A 13,823-nucleotide genomic window follows, 5' to 3' on the forward strand; every position below is an offset into this window, starting at 1 on the left:
CTCCTCCTACTTTATCGTCTCTGTGGTGGCCAGGCCTTGTAGGGCCACACAGGGGAGCAGAGTGGTGCATACAGTCATGCATTTGCCTGTCTGTCTGTCCGTCCATCCACCAGTCCATCCATCCACCAGTCCATCCACCAGTCCGTCCGTCCATCCATCCATCCATCCATCCATCCATCCATCCATCCATCCATCTGACGTCTCTTGAGCACCTCTATTGCCACTGTCCTGTGCCAGATCCTACAAAGAATGTTTAAGACATGGCGCCTACCTTTAGAGACAGCAGACAGATATGGATCATGGGAGAAGACTAGTCACAGTGATGTGTAATGCTTATGATGTACTGTGGGACTCAAGAGAAGAAGAAACTCGTACTGCCTCATTTCTCGGTGGATAACCTGCCTGCCGGTTCCTGTTTGCTTCAACAATGACTGCTAGTGCCTGTTCTTTATCCCTGTGCTCCTCTTTCCCAGAAGACTCCTGGGGAGGGAACAGAGATGGGAGCAGGGACATGGGATTCTTAAAGACAGAATTTATGAAGCGTCCAGGGTGCATGTCTACATACCAATCCTTCTCTGCATGAGGGGGCGTGCGGTGGTCCTGGTTAGGGCCTGAGGATGATCTGTGCTTACCTGTGCTTTCTCCTACCCATCTGCCACCACAGACGTGGATGTAAGAGAGTGGCCCTGCTGAGGTCAGGGAGAGGGCAGCTGGGTGGTCATCAGTATCACCCTGCCCCATCTGAAAAATGGCAGGAAGGGAGATCTAATAAACCAGCGTTTCCTAACCCAAATTAGCAACAGCTTACATTCTCTGGCAGTGACAGCAGGATTGAAGGAAAGGGAAATAGAATAAATTGTAAGGCTGTCACAGAAGAGAGAGGAGGGACAAGACACCAAGAGAAATGATCTCTAGGTGCGTATCCTGCAAAATGGTTCTGTGATTCCCTGATCCTTGGCTGTGGACCATGTCATCCACCAGGAGACCCGTCCGCAGCCTTTGCTATGAGTGAAGATGGTAGCTGTGAAGTGAATCTCACATGATGTCATATGTCCTGTCATAACAGTGCTGCACAGTCATGCCAGGACTTAACATTGACAAAGCTCATCTCACCTCCAGAATCTCATTTTCTTCCTTGACCGCCCGGGCAGGCAGGTGGAGGTCTGTGTTATAATTCCCATTGCACAGAAGAGGCAACGGAGGACCGAGAAAGTCTGAGCTACTTGCCAATTGATTCCAGGGAGTGGTGACAAGGGCCCAGAGCCCAGGTTTTCTGTGTGACATTCTTCCAACTGCTGTGACCCTCCTGGCTGTACTGTTGCGGCCCCAGTTATGGCTGGGTAGAGAGTCACAGGAGCGTAGCACAAGTTGAGAGAAGCATCCCATGGCCGCTGGAAGCCTGGTGATGATTAGACAGTTGCCACATGGACACAGATGTCTTTTCAGAGCCTCTTGCCCTTTAAAACAACATGCTTCAAACAGCAATGCATGGGTTGGTCCCGGGCTGGGATCACATCTCTCAGACTCCTTCTCCTTTGCCCCCATCTGGTGCTAGATGGTAACAATATTAGTCTTGCAATTACTTCTAATTGCCCTGCAGTTTTGTGGTGTATAAGTGGAGTGACCTAGATACTACTTATGTGAAGCTCTCTCTTCATCATGGGGTGGCATGTAAGGAGGGCATAGATCAGTTAGATCAGGGATGGCTCATTCCATCTCACAGTTAACATCTGTATCCAGCTCTGCCATCTGCGTTTGTCCAATGCCAGCTCTCCTAACAGCCCAGATCTAAGGCTGCCTCCTCCTCTGTGAAGCCTTCCTGGATTGCTCCCTCCTCTGGATTCCCTCAGCACTTGTTCGGATCCCATTCGTGGTGCTGAGGTGCCCATCGTTTTCTACCCATTTTATTTTAATGAGCTTTTTATGCCAGAGACTGGGTCTAGTTCATTTTTCTATGCTTGTCTACACGGAGAACTGACAATGGCCAAGATGGTTGCTCATTTAACTACTTGTTGAATGAAGACCTAAGTTATGTCCTCGACATGGTGAAGGCCTGTAAAAAGACAGGTGGACACATGATGTCTTTTCACTGCTCATACTTTATATTGACTCTCTATGTAGAAAAGTCTTATCTGGGTTTTGAGATCGATTCATTATGATTCAATGACATTTTCTTATAGTTGTTACTATGTCAATTCCTATCCTAAGTTCATTCTCAAATGCTTCCGTTCAAATGCAGCATCTCTGAAGGAGGAATGATATTCTCAATTTACAGATGACCAAAGAGATCAGGTCAGAATGGTAAACATACGACTTGCCATAGGTTGCAAAGCCATTAAATGGCAGATAGGATTCATTAAATAGATATTCTTTGATCATCATTCATTCAACATGTATTTAGTACTTGCTACACACTGAACAGTATGGGGAATATAGGGGAAGATAAAGATGTGGTCATTGCCCTCAAGCGGCCCACAGTCTAATGAGAGGGACATACACTTAAATGGAAAACAGTGTCATGGGGCAAATACCGTAAAAGAAACACTGACCAGAGACTCTGCATGCACACGTGTTTGTGTTTGCTCTCATGGGGATACAGTGCTCTATATGTCCTCTACATTTCCGAGGCAAAAGTAGTAACAATGCTCAAAATCACAAATAGCCAACAAATCAAGTCCATCATAAAATACTAATAATAGGAGCAAAGGCTTCAGGCTTATGCTTCCTTACAGCTAAATGGGAGCATACAGATGTCATGGGGGAATGGACAGGAAGCTGTTCCTGCTTACCCCATCAGAAGATTTCAGTCAAAGAGGAAGTTGGCAGCACAACCCAGGACTTCTTAAAGAATGGGATGACAGAGAGAGAGAGAGAGAGAGGTGTGTCACCGTAGAACAAGAAAGGCCCCACCCACAAACCTGTCTCTGACAGGTTGAGTTCCACCCTGTAAACATCCTCAATCCTTTCATTTGCCCCTTTGTTTGAGGCTGAGCACGTAACTCTCAGCCCACTTGGTGAGGCAGGGCTCAGACTGGGGGGTGGCAACACAAGGGCACCCTCATGTTAGGCTTCATCTGAACCAACTACACTTTCAGTGGCCGCTATCTACGGTCTGACCCTCTTCATCCAAGAAAAGAAAGAAAAGCACTGAGAACCAACCACAGCCTAGACAGGTAAGGCCAGGTGGCTTGTCCCTGGTGCAAAGAAATGGGGTTTCTCTCTATGAATCTATTTCTCCTGCCCCCTGGCTTGGGTTTCTGGTCACCTCTACCACTGACTTGCAGTTCCACGTAGACTTGTAGTTTTCCACGACCATTGGAAAGTCCTCCATTTGTCCTTACTGCCCAGGGTTGATGAGGTTTGTAGACCAACGTTTTTCAGCCTATAAAATCACTTGACATACTTATCTATATATTGATTTTGACCTCAACTGCCTTATAAGAGCAGTAGGATAGGTATAATTTTCTCTATTCAGTGGCTTAGTGAACTGAGGCTTAGTGAATTGAAGTGATTTGTTCAAGTATGATCAGCAGGCTAAGGCCAAGATTAGATTTGATTCCTCCTTCTCTCTCCCTCTTCTGTACCACCCAGCAGGTCATACCTTATCTCAAAAAGCCAAGACAAGTGAAAGGGCTTCCTGAACTGTCAAACGACAAACAAAAGGTGTTATTTCCTTGCAGGCGGGTTGGGAGGGGTATTTTTGGACTCATCGGAGACAGATTTTATAATGAAACATAGGCTTCCCCAAATAGGGACTATTTCTAGAGAACAAATAAGAATATGTATGTAAAGAGGCCTCGCAAACTTGAAAGTGACATGCAGATGTGGAAAATGGTTCCATACGGCCTGAAACTTGTCCTAGCTCTCTGTATGAGAAAGAAGGCTTGCATCTGGGGCTGGATGACACTCTCCTAATGTCAGCAGGAGCATTATGAGACGCAGCTCACAAAAGCCCTAGGGAAATATTTAGCTTTTCAGTCTTCCTGTGGTATGTGGAAAAACAGATCTCGACGGGGGAGAAACACCCCCAAATCCTTTCAAATTGACTCCTGCAATTTCCTCTCTTATGACAGCTATCATTATATCTCATTGTTCTATAGTTTTAAGAAAATCTCATCTTCAGTGATTATGTAGTTTATTTTTTAAGCTGCTAATTTTAGCTATAATTTTCCCTTCATGCTCAAAAGGTTGTATCATTCTTAGTTGTGGAAGGAAATGTTTCGTGTGTGTGTGTGTGTGTGTGTGTGTGTGTGCGCGCATGTGTGTGTCTGTTTGAGTTTGTTATGACAGTGCTAATATTCACCCCCATGAGCCCATCCCAATGCGGTGGGTTGCATAGCTCCACCATCTCTGGCCGATTTCTATATATTCTTAATGTTTGTCTGGCTGTAAGGGTCTTGAAGAAATCATTTAATCAATTACCTTATTCAAAATAGAGAAACCGAAGCCCCAGGAAGATATCACGATGTGCCCAAGGCCACACAGCCAGTGATCATTAAAGCTGTCAGTCAAATGCATGTTCCTACCTTCTCACTGCCCATGATGCATAGGGAATGGTGCAGGGCATCCCACAGCAGAAGCAGGAGCTGTATCATTTTGGGGATTATACCCAGATGTCCTTTACGATGTCTTTCAGTTAAAAGTTTTAGAGTGCTTTGTCCTTTAGCATTCAGGGGAAATATAATGCCCTGTAAAGTAGGGGACTTGTCTAGAGAAGACTCTCTCCTTATTAACTTGGTTCTTGTGGAATCTTTCTTTCAGCCAAGTTCTGGAACTTCTTCTTAGGTGTAAGATTAGGAGATTTGCAAGTATGGGTGGGATCTTCTTTCTCTTCAGCCAGTCTAGGTCTTTGTATCTTCTAAAGATCATTGATCCTTCTAAAGAGGTGTCACTCCGTTCAGATGGTTGTAATGCCGGTTGATCTTTAAATCAGAATTGTAGAATCTAATGGTAGGGTTGAGCCTTAGAGTTCTTTCAGTCCGCAGGCTGAAGACCAGTGCTCACAGGTGGGCCCAGCATTTGGCTGTGTTTTGTTTGTGGTACGGTGGTAAACAAAATTGAACCAGTTGTAAATATTTAACATCCAGGAAATTCCTTGTAAAAATTCAGATTGATATATCTGAAAATTTTTTTTTTTTTTTCAGAAAGATCAGAAGGTCTGGTTATAGGGGTCCACATACTCACGTGGGGAAAACACATCGGCAGGGTCTGGGCAACATGTGTTTCTTGTAGATGAAGCATGTATTCTCCAATTCTCCACATCCCTGTGGGACCTGATTTCAGCTATCAGGATTTGCATTTGTCAATGCTGGTCTCTTCCAGTCTGTCATGTGCTCAAATCATTCTGTTTCAAGGGAAACCTAGTTCCGCATAATGATAGGCCAGACCACAGATCAATGTCACCAGGGAAGAGGTGAAATTAATTCTTTGGCCCTAGCCTCTTGTTATTTGAGAGGTAGGAAGAGAAATGATGACTTCAGCAGATCATGCCATTGGCCCTCATACCTACCCAGGATATTAAGCCAGATGTCGAAGCTCAGTGACTTAAGAGCTTAAGTATTCAACTACCTGACACAGTTCCAGCATAACCTCCAGGTGCCTATAAGAGAAAAATTGACAAGTGCAGGGTAATACTCTTTACTCAATAGATCAATGTCATAAACATAAGAAAAGAAATTATGATGTATGATAACACATAGAATGCACCACAATGCCCCGCATTCCCAAAGAATACAGAGCAAATTGCTGAAATTCTGGAAACTAGCCCAATAGTATGTTTTCTATAATCCATTAACTAATAAAATAATCACTTCTTGATCACTTATGGTGTATATCGCCCTAGGCTGGGGGACTTAGGGGTGAAGAGCAATGAAACTTCCCCAAAGGGGCTTACTAATAATGGAAGTGTTCACATAAATAACCATAATGCAAGATATCATAAATCTGCAAGAAGAAGAAAGCCAATGTTGTTGGTTTCACTGAGTAAAGAGATATTCATGGAAACTGTAGGCTGCCATCAGGATGGTTAGAAGGAGGAAATGGCATTTGCCGTGGGCTTTGGACAGATAGAGGTGGGAAGAGTTTCTAGTAAAAGAAAAATTAAAGCAAACTCATAAGTCAGTGCTCTCTGAAAAGATACTATCTGTACGAGAGAGAGAGAGAGCTAGAGAAAGAGAGTGCACGCACATTTGTTGTAGCTATATATAGCCCCAGTGGGCCTGGGGGAATCGAGACTAGAAATGTGGGTCTGCACCAGATCTTGGGTGCGAAGTGACAGGCTACGGGCTTAATTAAGGTCAGACACAACACGATGGATTTGAGGAACAAAGCAACTATTGACCAGACATTTAATCCCAGTTCATGGCTATCAAAATCTATAATTTGGCAGGACAGAACATTTGTGTAGGTATCACTAACCTTAATTTTAAGTTTTTCAAAAGAATTAAGGGGTAAAAACAGAATTGAGTGCTTCTAAACACAATGGACAGTATCAGATGCTTAGGGAGAGAGGCAAAGTAGTAATATACAGAATGATTAGAAAAATGGATGAAATTTTAAAAAATACTCGTTGAGAAACTTGTAAGGAATATTTGGACCAAAAAAACATGGTTAAGATTTTTCTTTCTTTTCTTTTTGTAAAGCAAGTTTATTCCTCTGGGTTATCTGAAAGTTAGGAAAGTGATGTTGCATAAGTTCTTAACTTGTGGGATGTGGAGCATTATTTTTAGTTGATAGACTTTTTCCTTTGGTCTGGGAAGCAGTCACATCCTAAGGAATAGTTATAGAAAATTCTTGGATGTCCTAGCCCTACACTCTTCCATTAAAACACTGCTGGAGAATTCCACAAATATGTGAATGTTTTACTCTGGCTTACAGCATTCCTGATGGGTTGAAGGGAAGGTTTTAGTTTTGTAAAGGATTCCACTCGTCACCAGAACAATGTTTCTGCACATACCACAGGTATTTGTGTAATTAACCAAACTTTTCTCATTTTATGTGCATGGTTGTGTGTGAGATTGGTTCAGAATTATCTCAAAGACCCAGGCTTCAAGGGAAGTAGGTAGGTGGTATGACACAGAGCAAAATGAGGTATCTGAAAAAAATTCATTCCTTTAAAGCTATTTATTGAATATCTGTTCCAAACAAACATCTCTTCAAGTTTCATTCATTTGAAACTATTTATTGAATATATGTTCTAGGATTTGGGAAAAACTCAGCAATGAAGAGAGAAATAATCTCTGCCATCAAGTAGCTTACATTTCTAATGAGACAGATGGAAAATAAACACATTAATCAGTAAAATAGACAATATAGGAGATATAGAGGAAAAATAGGGAAAGGAGGTCTTGGAGAGTTGAGATTTTGGAAAGGGTGCTTAGGAAGAAATAAGTTGTTACTTAAGTGAAGATCCTAATGATACAAGAGAATGAGCCATGTAAATAACTGAGGAAACAGCATTCCAGACGTCTGGAAGAGGAAGTGCAAAGGTCCTGAAAGTGGAGCCAGTCTGCTTGGCCCCTTAAAAGAAAAATGCACACAGTGAACTCAGTGGAAAAATCTTTGGAAATGAAGTAAGAAAGATGATGGTGGGAGTGGGGATGGAGACGACAATAATGCAGGCCCAGTAGGACACAATAAGGATTTTGACTTTCACTCTGAGTATGATGGGAGCCATTTGCAGAATTCGGACAGAGGAATGACATGGTTTGACTTACATTTCAAAGGGATCCCTTGGTCTGGGTGTTGAGAATAGATGAGGGTGGTGTGATGAAAAGGCGGGCAGAAGCAGGGAGATTCATTAAGGAGGAACTGTTATAAACCAGATGAGTGATGTGGAAGCTTGGACAAGTTGCTAGTGGTGGAGATGACATGTGTTTTAATTGTGTGGTTGAGATTGACTGAATGGGGAATAATGAGGCAGGAAGAAGCTAAGGACGACTCTAAGACTTTTGCTGAGCAACTCGTAGAAAGCACTGGCCTTATATCTGAGATGGAGAAGACCATGAGAGAGCACTGAGTTTTGAAGGAACACTGGATTACTTTTGGACAGGTTAAGTTAGAGATGTCGAGTAGTGAGTTAATATACCAATCTGGGACTCAGTGAGTATATGTGAGCTGAAGATAAGAAATGAAAGTAATCAATATACACATGATATTTACAACAATGAAATTAAATGAGATCATCAGGGCTGCCTGAGTGGCTCAGTCGGTTAAGCGTCTGACTTCACCTCAGGTCATGATCTCACAGTTCGTGAGTTCGAGCCCCGTGTCAGGCTCTGTGCTGACAGCTCAGAACCTGGAGCCTGCTTTGGATTCTGTGTCTCCCTCTCTCTCTGCCCCTCCACTACACGCTTGGTCTCTCTCTGTCTCAAAAATAAATAAAAACATTAAAAATTTTTTTAAATGAGATCATCAAAGGAGTTAGTATAGATGAAAGAGAGAGAGAGAGAGAGAGAGAGAGAGAGAGAGAGAGAGAGAGAGAAAGAGAGAGAGAGAATGAGAGAGATTGATTGAGTGGCTGATTTGGATGCTGCAAGGTTTTGGGTTAGGGAGGTGAGGAGAGTCCAGTCAACAGTGTACCAAAAGGGAAAAGGCATGGCGGGAGCAGCTCTATGTCAGCAGAGAAGAGGTTTCTATCACTGAAATTATTTAGAACCCTTAGCACATGGTAATAATGAAAAGCATTTTTCATTTATATTTTCCATAGATAGTGCACCCCTATTACCATCTGCACCCTGGAGCAGACCACACCTTCTATTCCCACTACCCTCTATTTTTTCCTCTGGTTCCACAGGAACCAAGAAAAAAATGGAGAAGGGGCAGCCAGAGTGGAGGGCCGACACTAGGTGAGCACCGTGTGCTCTGGGGTCCAAGTGCAGAAGCTTTTCGAGGAGAAGAGGGTGGTCAGACGGCACAGATGCTACTGAGAGGTGGAGAGAAATGATGTTAGTTATCTGAACACGTAACAAGCAGTGTGGCTGGGTAGGATCAGGAGAGAATGGAATAAGAGAAATTGGAGCTGGTGAATATAGGACGTTCTTTTCGAAGAGCTTATAGGTAGAGGGATCCAGAGAGAATGGGCACAACATGGAGGGGAAAGAGGGAGGCTTTTTTTCCCCCTTAAGATGGGAGGGAATTATAGAAATGTACTTTTATAGAGCTTATAACTTGACTGATACACATACAGTATTTTCTTTATTCTACCTCTGTGAAGTAGTCTTAGTAGGGGTAATCATCTTCAATTTTTTCAGGGAAAGAAAATAAGGCTGGGGGGTTGAAGTCATCTGCCCAAAGTCATACAGCACACTGCTGAGAGATGGGACTCAAATCTGAGTTCTGCGAGTCAAATTCATTGTTCTCTTCTCTGCCACTGCCTCATACTAAACATAATTTCAAAGATCATGTATAGCCTTAGAACTCTCTAGAAAGCTCTACAAAACTTTCGCTTTGTAGTTGTTTAAACACCTTTCATACAGTCCAGGAAATTCACACTTCACAGCAATGCCTCCTGAACTGCAGGTGCTGTCATACCAGATGTAGGATGTCTGGGGGCATGGGAGGAAACAAGAGCTCAGCATCTGTATCAGTGCATACTTGTAATGTTTGGAAAGAGTCTTCCAGGTGTGGTCAACACAGGACTTCATGTTGAACCATGCTGGAGGATAAGAATGCAATTTCATATGCCTGCAATCTTGGATGGATTCTCATATCAATCTCTTCCTCTAACAGTGAATTTATATCTATTTACTGACACCATACATCCTTAATATTGTCTGCTGCTTTCTTTCCACTTGAAGGTCATACACTTGAAGGTCAAAGTTATTCCTCTTTACACGGAGCTCCAACCATATATATCTGGGTCTTCAACACTACCTGGGTCCCAACTGGGACATTAGTACTCTAAGCAGGGACCCATTGAAACACATATTATTTGATGCAGCCCTGGCAAATGCATGTTTAGAAGAAAAAGCTTTGCATAGCGTTTGTCTTCCCCAGTGGCAGCTGTTCTTTCCCATCATTCATGGAACCAAAAGGCAACTCCTAGAGTAAAATGTAACCCTTACCTTTTAGTGGTGGGTCATACTGGGTGCTTGGTGGCTATTTAGTGTTTTGCTTTGTGTAAGAACACTTAGATCCATATATATCCAGATGGCTCAGCATGACTCTGCACCGCCCCTAGAATGTTCCTTTGCACTTTACACAGATTACTCTCTGTCATTATCCAGCCATCTTGTAATTATCTATTGGCAGATCGGATTCTTTTATAGACAATTTAATCCTTAAGAATAGAAATCGTATTTGGAGGTTTTCTTCTAGTCTCCATTTCTCTGTTTCCCCCAGCACAGTGCTTGGCATAGAGAAGTGTCCCCCAAATGCATTCAAATTAATTAATTAAGTGAAACATTTTGCACTATGTACAGTTCCACTATGGAGATTAATCTATGTCACACAGGAAAAAAATAGAGTACCATGTTCAAGATATTCTTATATGTAGAATTACCGAGTTAGGCAATCATACCTACAATGTTTGAAGCCAGCTGGTGTGGTTCATTTCATTCTGTAGTCAGGGATACGCAAACCTTTATTAACCGATGTGTCTATTTTGAAAATTTTACACCATCATTACATACACCTATAACTTTCAGTAGAGCTGGTGTAATAATTAAGATCTGTTGACATTATAAACATTTGTTTAATTATTAATGTATTTAATAAAATGAAGAATTTTGTGTTAAGACAAAAACTGTGAAGCTAATAAAACTGTCGAAACATACACAGACACACTGAACCTTTCAATCTCACCCGTAAAGCATTGCAAGTTAAAGCAAATATTGGACTCATTGAAACCATTAATTGCAAAACATATATTTTTTTAAATTACAAAGTTCTCTCCTGACATGCAGGAAAATTGGATATATGGGTTTTTTTTTGTATTTTTATTGAAGTATAATTGACATATTAGTTTTTGGTACACAATGTAGTGGTTCAATACTTGTATATGTTGTGAAATGACCACTGTAATGAGTCTAGTTAATGACTTTCAGCATACGTAATTACAAGATTTTTTTCTTGTGATGAGAACTTTTAAGATCTTTTAGTAACTTTCAGATATGCAATAAAGTATTATTAACTGTAGTCACCATGCTGCACATTACAACCCCATGGTTTGTTTACTTTATAACTAGAAATCTGTACCTTTGATCCTTTTCACTGATTTACCCACCCTTCAACCTCTACCTCTGGTAGCTACCAATCTCCATCTGTGAACATGGTTTTTTGTTTTTCTTTTAGGGTTTTGTTGTTGTTGTTGTTGTTTTAGATTTCCCATACAAGTGAGCTTCATATTCTACAGAGACAAATTATACAACGTTTCTGGGAGGGGTTTGGCCACGTATACAGAACACCTTAGAGTGCAAAACTCTCAGACTCTGAAAAAAGGAAGGGTTTTGAAAAGTTTTACCTATGAGGATCATAGTCATTAAAAAAAACAAAGTAAAAAAGCAGCAACATGAATAAAAAACAATAGCACATGACTCAAATAAATATAGGTGATTGCATAACAGAACCTACACAGCCAGTAATATCCTGTTGTAGGAAATTATTTATTAACTGAGTAGTTTAGCATAGTGGTACAAAACAGGGCCTGAGGTTTGAGAGAACTTTGATCAACTTAGAACTCTTATCACTTACTAACTGTGTGACCCTGAGCAAATTCCTCAATCTTTCTGAGTTTCAGTGTCCTAGCCTGTAAAAAGGATAATTCTAATACCTGGACCACAGGGCTGTGGTGAGCTTGAAATGAGCCAATGCAGTTAAAGACAAGTGTTTGGCACACAGTATACTCAATACTCAATATATTAAGTGTGTATGTACAATGTATTACTCCATATCTTAAGTGTAAAAGGCAGCTTTTGAAACAATATTTACAACATGTCTTCATTTTTGAAGTAAAAGAAAAGATACTATCTACAGATAAAAGTAGAAGTCTTAAAGGATATGTTTCCAAATTGTCTACTTTCATTTTCTCTGCATGGTAGACTTAGGGGAAGATTTCTTCTCCTTCCTTTGCTTTTGTGTATGACCTGCAATATAATAAGAAGAGTTCAGTGGTTCCAAATGATCATAAGCATCAGTCCCTGTAGATGAACTTCTATCAATACAGTGACTTGAACATTGTCAAGTCATCAAAATCTCTTTGAACCATTGTCATCAAGGCCATATGTGGGTGTTGGGTAGTGCTAGTCTTATTACCTTCAGTTTCCCCTTGCTCCTCTGCCCTTGTCCTACTGCCATATCCCATGTGGTATATACCATAAACATTCATTAAGCATACTTCTCTTGAGAGCATAGGGAGTTGATACTGGGGTAGAATGCAAAGCAGCACAAAGGTTTCTAACCTAGAGGAGCCTATAGTGCCTCTGAGGGAAAGGAGTACTTAGCTTATGGTGCTGGTAATGCTTCATTTTGTTGACGAGACCCATATCTCAAGTGAGTTTGGATAGCCAGCGAAGCTTCCTTAAAGAGGTAGGGCGGAACCATTAAAGGGACTTTAGAAGCAAGTCTATTTCCATAGCCCACAGGTATACTGATCTCTGACTAGGATGGAGCCCTTCCAAGCTCCCTATGTCATCATTACCTTTGATGAGATTTCTTGTACGATTACCTCTTTTCTTTCCCCACCGTTTTCTGAGGTCCTAGATGTTTACTCTTATATTTCAGTAAATATAAGAGTCCCTATGTCACCATTACCTTTGATGAGATTTCTTGTACGATTACCTTTTTTCTTTCCCCACTGTTTTCTGAGGTCCTAGATGTTTACTTTTATATTTCAGTAAAGTCCTTTTGACCCATAACCCTATAACTCTGACTTTTATTTACTTGATATACATCTTGAGACATTATTTTTCACATTTTTCTTCCCTCAATCCTAAGTATAATATATGTTCAATGCAAAAAAAGTTAGAAAATTTAGAAAAATGTAAAAAGAAAGTAAAAATCATCCATAAGCCAGTCATACAGAGATAATCATTCATAACGTTTTGGTGCATGTGTTTCTAATACATGTGTGGGTGATTTTTTAATATAATATTTTATAATCTGAACTTCTGTTTCATAATAATATATCTTTTCATGTCAATTTAATATTTGACTACAGGCTTATGCTGTGACATCTTTTACAACCTCCTCCTCCTAGAGAAGCTCATTTTAACAGTTCAATGTTAATTTCTAGTATTTTTCTTTGCTTATTTATATATATTTCAGGTTTTAAAAATAAAACTGTAGTGGGGCGCCTGGGTGGCTCAGTCAGTTGAGCATCCAACTTTGGCTCAGGTCATGAACTCATGGCTCTTGAGTTACAGCCCCATGTCAGGTTCTGTGCTGACAGCTCAGAGCCTGGAGCCTGCTTCAGATTCTGTTTTTTTCTCTCTGCCCCTCTCCCATTCCCTCTCTGTCTCTCTCTCTCTCTCTCACTCAAAATAATAATAACAATAACAATAATAATAATATAACATTTAAATTTTTTTTTAAAAAAACATAGGTTGTATATAGCTTTGGACTCTGCTTTTTAACTCAACATTATTCTGTGAGTTATTTTAAAGTTTATTTATTTATTTTGAGGGAATAAAGGGGAGGGGGCAGAGAGAGAATCCAAAACAGGCTCCATGCTCAGCACAGTACCTGATGTGGGGCTTGATCTCATGACCATGAGATCACAACCTGAGCTGGAATCAAGTGTCAGCCGCTTGACCGAATGAATCACGCAAGTGTCCCTATTCCATAAATTTTTATATGTCATTTCACTGTTTTAAACATATGACTTC

General features: G+C 41.0%; 1 protein-coding gene across 3 annotated transcripts in view; it reads left to right on the forward strand.

Moving 5' to 3' along the window:
- Window positions 1–13,823, forward strand: part of TPRG1 (tumor protein p63 regulated 1) — a 217,121-nt gene that overhangs the window by 71,875 nt on the left and 131,423 nt on the right. Inside the window, exon 1 of one of the 3 annotated variants that reach the window (XM_058730819.1) lies at window positions 2,932–3,173. The exons of the other annotated variants lie outside the window; for them this stretch is intronic. The gene's annotated coding sequence lies outside the window, so the exon portion shown is untranslated. Of the gene's footprint in view, window positions 1–2,931; window positions 3,174–13,823 lie in introns of those variants that run through there. 3 annotated transcript variants of the gene reach the window in all.

The sequence above is a fragment of the Neofelis nebulosa genome, chromosome 5 (assembly GCF_028018385.1).
Source record: "Neofelis nebulosa isolate mNeoNeb1 chromosome 5, mNeoNeb1.pri, whole genome shotgun sequence".
Classification (NCBI taxonomy): domain Eukaryota; kingdom Metazoa; phylum Chordata; class Mammalia; order Carnivora; family Felidae; genus Neofelis; species Neofelis nebulosa.